Raw genomic sequence first — 6,838 nt, 5'->3', positions numbered from 1 at the left:
TCTTAAGTTACTTTTGGAAGACCTTATGGGCTAAGTTGGGTACTAGGTTGTTGTTTTCGACTACTTGTCACCCCCAAACTGATGGTCAGACCGAAGTAGTTAATAGGACCTTGTCGACTTTGTTGAGGGCAGTAATGAAGAAGAATATCAAAACTTGGGAAGATTGTTTACCACATGTTGAGTTTGCTTATAACCGCGCTATTCATTCATCTACTAAGTTCTCACCCTTTGAGGTTGTCTATGGTTTTAACCCACTAACGCCATTGGATTTATCTCTTATTCCTATGTCTGAGCATGTGAATTTAGATGGTGAACAGAAAGCAAAGCTTGTTAAGCAGCTTCACGAGAGGGCACGACTCAACATTGAGTGAAGAACGGAGCAGTATGCGCAGCAAGCCAACAAGGGCCGCAAGAGAGTGATTTTCGAACCTGGTGATTGGGTCTAGCTACATATGCGCAAGGAGCGTTTTCCGGAGCAACGCAAGTCCAAACTACAGCCGCGTGGCGATGGACCATTCCAAGTTATTCACAGGATCAACGATAATGCCTACAAATTGGATCTTCCAGGTGAGTATAATGTTAGTGCTACATTCAATGTGACTGACTTATCTCCTTTTGATGCAGATCATGATTTGAGGGCAAATCCTTTTCAAGACGAGGGGAATGATGAGGACATGCCCCAAAAGGAGCCGCAAGCAAAATACCAAGTGCCGGAAGGACCCTTGACGAGGGCTCGAGCGAGGAGATTTAAGGAGGAGCTTAACAATCTGATCATCAAGCTCCAAGATGAAGAAGGGGACAAGCTCGCAAAGGAGAGGATTCAAGGAAGCCAAGAACACCAATGAAGAATGTTATTTGGGCTGAATTGAATTAGACGGACTATTCCTATTTTGCTATTTCAGTTTGTGTTATTTGGGCCAAGACATGTTATTTAAAAAGTCCATATGTGTTTGTATTGGGCTGGTCCTTTGTTTTATGTCCATTAGTACTTAAATAAGGCTGAATGGGCTTATTAGGTTATAGGGCCTATGGAGCTACGAATTTGTCTTTGTAAAACTCTATAAATTAAGCCTTTAGGCTGAATGAAAGACACACAATTTGGATTTTCGAGTTAAACACTTTCTGTGAGGATTTTATTCTCTCTTTGGTTCGTTTAGAACTACTCGGGTTTTCTTACAAAGCGGTGCGTGTAAGAGTTCGAGACCGACTCATCAGACGGCCATTCGCTTCCGTCCGTGGCGTCATTCGATCCACCTTCGTTCCTAAATTGTAGACGATCCATCGCTGTGCTATTGGGGTATCGGGTCTCGGAGCTTAGTCGGCCGAGGTTTGTATCAGGTTGATGTTAGCCTCAAAATTGGATTACAAAGAAATAAATAAATTCATCCACTAGTGCTCTATGATAATGTTGTGGAGGGGCTCACTTATGGACCGAAGTCTCGAGGTTAGTTGATGCTCCGTTTGAGGACGAACGGATGTGATTTAACATCATCATCATCAGATTCCCCGTCTGCCTATTGCTTGCCTCGTCCTAATGAGCTTTTCCCTTTAGACTTTTGGAGAGTCGTTTTCGATTTCTTCCTAGGAGCCATTACTCACACCTACGAGATTGAACAAAATAAGACACAATTCTAAACTATTTCACATACCACATTCTCTTAACACAATTACACAATCAACTTCAAAACCTTAAATCTCAACTTTAACCACAAATTCAATTATACAATCTATTTTACAAACAAAATTCATAAGTCAATAGAACCACTTTCAAAATTCTATCCAGCAATATTCAAAATATATTCAATCAATTTTCCAAATCAAACATAAACTAACCTAATTACTATTTAATCAAACCGATTTCACAATAAGCTAATCATACCTACAAAGTATTTCACAAACCAAATTCATAATTCAATCAACCAATTTCACAATCATTATATAAAATCTAATCAATTCAACCATAAACTAAGAAACAAATATAACTTCACTACAATTCTCACAAACTTAGACACAATTTCAAATTTCACCAAATCTTGCAATTCTAAACTAATCAATTCAGCATAAAAAATACATAACAAACTGATTCACCATAAACATCTAATCCTCATAAACATCTCACAACCCTAATTTCAAGCAAACTTGGCCAAAAACACAACTCAAGCAAGGAACTCAAAATTAAACATGTAATTCATCAACTGAATAATGCAAAAGCAAGACCCAATCACCAATAAAAATATTCAAGCATCAACAACATGAAAAATCCAAAATTAAATCCCTAATTCGGCCAAAAAGTTACACATTTCAGAAAATGAAACCTAGACATAAAATTAAAACAAATAAATCACATCCTACACCGTTAATCTTATCCTAATTACAAAAAATAAACAAATTGAGTACACAAGATTTTGGATATGTTACCTTGCAGACAAATGTGATCACGGAGAGAGAGAGAGAGAGAGAGAGAGAGAGAGAGAGAGAGAGAGAGAGAGAGAGAGAGAGAGAGAGAGAGAGAGAGAGAAAGACCACGGTAGAGGTGAAGAGCATGGTAGAGACAAGCATGATGAAGGAAAATAGTAAGGGTGGAGGTGAACACAGCAGTGGGGGAAGAGACATGCACAGAGACAGATTGAGAAAACCAAAGAGAGGGAGGGGGAGAGCGAGAGAGAATGGTCATAAACACTTATGAAAACTCAATCACGGAGAGAAAGGTCTGAATTCCTACGTGTAAAATATGTTTTAAAATCGTTTCGTCACGATGTCAAATATTTCCATAGTGACGACAACTTACTGAATATGACAGGTTATTCTTTTGCCGTAGAATCAGTTCCCACCGCGAGGAGATATTTTTAATTGATGACGAATCAAAATTAAATTTTTATTTTTATTATTTATTTATGCTATTCCACGACGGGTTATTTTTTGTCGTTTAATAATGTCACGGCGTGCCGAGATTCTTGTACGTGCCGGGATTCTTGTACGCCATGATGAAACCATAACATAAATTTAAATTTTCTTATTTATTTAAATTATTCTACGATAGAAACATTTTCCATCGCAGAAACACTTTCGTCACGACTAAAATATTTCAAGTCATGAAAAAATCTTTGTTTACAACACTGTTAGAATAATTTCCGTCTTTGAAAAACACCTCCACCAATCTAATCACAACAAAACTTTACATGTCAACTTTTTATGCTTCAGTGGAGCTTTATTTAAAGTAATTTTTTTTTTTTTTATGATTTAAAGATGTGCTTTTAGAACTTTGAAGACGTTTTTGTAATGTCTTAAAAAAAACATATACGTTTTAAGTCATGACAATTGAAGCCGTTCTCTAGAACAACTTTAAATACTTTTTACCTGATTAAATTAGGTATTTGTAGTAGTTTAACTTTCTATGAGTGTCTTGATAAGTGCACTCTCACAATTCGACCATGACCCAACCTTGAAATGCTGTAAGTTATGCCTCGGGTGTAGACAGTGGCGGAGCTAGAAATTCACTTGAGAAGGGGCACAAAAAAACTAACAACAAAAATCATAATTTAATTCATTACAATTGTCCTCTACGATTAGTCATACATTGAAAATATTGCTTAATACTTTCATTTTCAACTTTATCAAAAATATCTTTCTCTATGTATACGATCAAACTCTCATTCATCCACTTATCATTCATCCGATTGCTTAATTGACTCTTCACAATAGACATAGCAGAAAATGCTCTCTCAACTGTAGCGGTAGCAACGGGAAGAATAAGAGCTAAGTTCAAGAGCTTATAGACCAAAGGGTACACTTGATTTCTTTTTGTCTTCACCATGTTTTTAGCGAGATCACCAATACCTCCTAGTTGTGAAAAATCCATGCTAGAACGAACATCACATATATAATTTTCAAGTTGATCGTCAAGTTTCAAAAGGTCGATTGGAGAAAAGTCTTCCGGATAGTGCTGAGCAAGACATATTAATCTTCCTTTATCAGAAGAAGAGAATAAATCACGAGGGCATAAACAAGCTATACAAAGAAGCAATTCCGTGTTCACCTCGGTAAAACGGTCATTTAGCTCTCAAAGTTGCATATCGATGACGGCATAAAATATATCAACTTTGAAGTGATGCAAGTTTGTAACCTCTTCCACGTTGCGCCGCGATCGACCTCGCATAACAAATCTATCATTCATCCTCGGTATATCTATATTGTACTTTTTGCAAAAAGAATAGATATTATCAAGTAACGACTCCCATTCTTCATTTCTCATCTTTTTAAGTTGTGTCTTGGCTATCTTTACAAGATTCATCGCATTTACAATATCTTGATCTTTTCGTTGTAATGCCTTCGACAACTCGTTCGTGCTCCCCAACATCTTTCTCATCAAATGCAAACTAAAAACAAACTCAAATGATTGGATCGTATCCAAGAGGCTATTTGCTTCACATCTTTGTTTCATGCTTAATTTGTCATCTACAATCTTTTCAAGAACATCAATGATAGAGGGAAACATGTGAATCACACTTATCAAAGTGTCATAATGTGAACACCAACGTGTCTCACTCGGCCTTTTAAGAGTGGTAGATTGATTTAAGCCTTTTCCACTTAGCATATCACCACTCTTTAATGCCTCATCGTTCACCACAACTTGTTTTTCATGAAGCATGTCACAACGCTTTGAGGAAGATCCGACGACGTTCAGTAAAATAGAAATTGTACCAAAGAAGGATGCTATATGTATTTGTTTCTTTGCCACGCCGACAAGAGCTAACTGAAGTTGATGAGCAAAGCAATGAATATAAAAAGCAGATGGATTTTGCTTCAAGATTAGTGCTTTTAGGCCATTGAATTCACCTTGCATATTGCTAGTCCCATCATATCCTTGCCCACGCAATCTTGACATACTCAAACCATATTTAGAGAACAATTTATCAATTGCTGCCTTTAACGAGAGAGCAGTGGTACTCGCAAAACGATTATATCTCCATTCTTGTTCAAATATCGCAAAACTATAGCCATTTGTTCCTTCATAGAAACGTCACGAGATTCATCTACTAACACGGCAAAGAGTGCATCACCAATATCTTTAACGATAACATCAAGAGTAATAGCAGCAGATACAATATCTTTCTGAATATCTGGTGACGTTAGTTTATTATTTTCTGGAGCCTTGTCTAGCGAGACATTCTCTATCGCATCATTATGAGCACACAAAAATTTCAACAACTCCAGAAAGTTAGCTTGATTGGCTGAATGTTCAGATTCATCATGACCACGAAATGCGAGACCTTGTCGTAGAAGAAAGCGAACACAATCAACAGATGCATTTAGGCGAGTTCGATACTCACTACGAGATACCTCTGTATGTTTGGAGAGAATTGTCTGAATATGTTGATCTTGATTCTTCAAAGTCTCGTAGTTCTTCCAAGCATTGTTATGAGCACTGCCTATCCCTCCTACATGCTTTTGAAAATTTTCTTTTTTCTTCCAATTTGAATATCCAAGCCCAACAAAAGAATCACCACCGGATTGTTCTCCACAAGTTGATCTAAAAAGATAGCAACATATACAATACGCTTCATCTTTTTCAATACTATACTCTAACCAACTTTCGTACTCTAGAAACCAATCGCGGTTAAAACGTCTTGATTTTGTTCCAAATTTTGTAAACGGAAAAGAATGATCTTTGGGTTGACATGGACCTTTAAGCATATAATGTCGTCGAACTCGATCGCACAAATTGGGATGATATGTGATGATAGGAAGTCGAAGACCGGGATCGGTGGGAAGAGCTTCAACACTAAATTCATCATTGTCCACCTTTGCATTTTTTTCAATATGCCATTTGTCTTGACATTGAGATTCTAATTTTCTCTTAAAATATTTTCCAATACCTATGCCAAAAATATTAAACAATAACCATAGTCAAACTTTAGCAATTTTATAAACATTAGCTAATAAAAATCATCATCAATAGAACACTTCAATCATATAAAAAAAATCATCTGCATAATTTGGGAATTGAAGTGAACAAATAAGAAAATAAATTTTTAATTGCTAAGTGATACCTTGAGAATGAGAAGTCATGGAGTTGGAGTGAACAAGACCTAGTGGTGAATTTTTTAAAATGGCTAAGTGGATTTTTTTTACTGTTGCGCATGAATTTTTGAAGAAGAAGAAACTAAAGATATTTGGAGTTGGAGTGGAGAAGAAGTTGTACGGTTGTTTTCTCTTATTGTATTGTATATATAATTTATTTTATTCATTTGGACTTAAAATGGGCTGTGAATATGGGCTGTGAAAATGGGCTATAGTGGTCCTTTAATTATTTATTTAAGGAAATAAAATTACTGCTATTACTTATGTTGATTGTGATTGGGGATAGTACACTGACAGTGATACGGTGCTACGTGTGATATCTAAATCTACTATACCATATATATATATATATATATATATATATATATATATATATATATATATATATATTTTAAAGTCAGGAGGGGCACGTGCCCACTCTGGCCCCCACCTCCCTCCGCCTTTGGGTGTAGAAATAGATCTTACAATAAATCAAATTGAACTTTAGATCGAAGTTCAACTGTTTTGGGCACACTTGAACAAAGAAATTATCGTTTTTCCCTTATTCTGTTGTTATTGTTCTATTGATGTTTTCTTTTAAGGTATATTTAGGCGGCCAATTTAATCCTCTTTTTTAGTGGTCGTAATATGCACGCCCCGAAAAAAGAGACGTGATTTTTATAACTATAATTGAACACTAATAAATTGTACAAAAACATTCCCCAATACATACTTAGTCGGTTACTGTACAAGTCCAAAGAAAAACGAAAATTCTAAA

General features: G+C 36.1%; 1 pseudogene; it reads right to left on the bottom strand.

Annotated features, from left to right (window-relative positions):
• Positions 1 to 1,873: 1,873 nt before the first annotated feature.
• Positions 1,874 to 5,792, bottom strand: LOC149404802 (uncharacterized; annotated as a pseudogene).
• Positions 5,793 to 6,838: the final 1,046 nt, after the last annotated feature.

Source organism: Urtica dioica, chromosome 2 (assembly GCF_054948205.1).
Source record: "Urtica dioica subsp. dioica isolate 48M chromosome 2, U.dioica_male_clone48M_v1_H2, whole genome shotgun sequence".
NCBI classification, from domain to species: Eukaryota; Viridiplantae; Streptophyta; class Magnoliopsida; order Rosales; family Urticaceae; genus Urtica; species Urtica dioica.
This window is presented reverse-complemented; position numbering and strand designations above follow the sequence as displayed.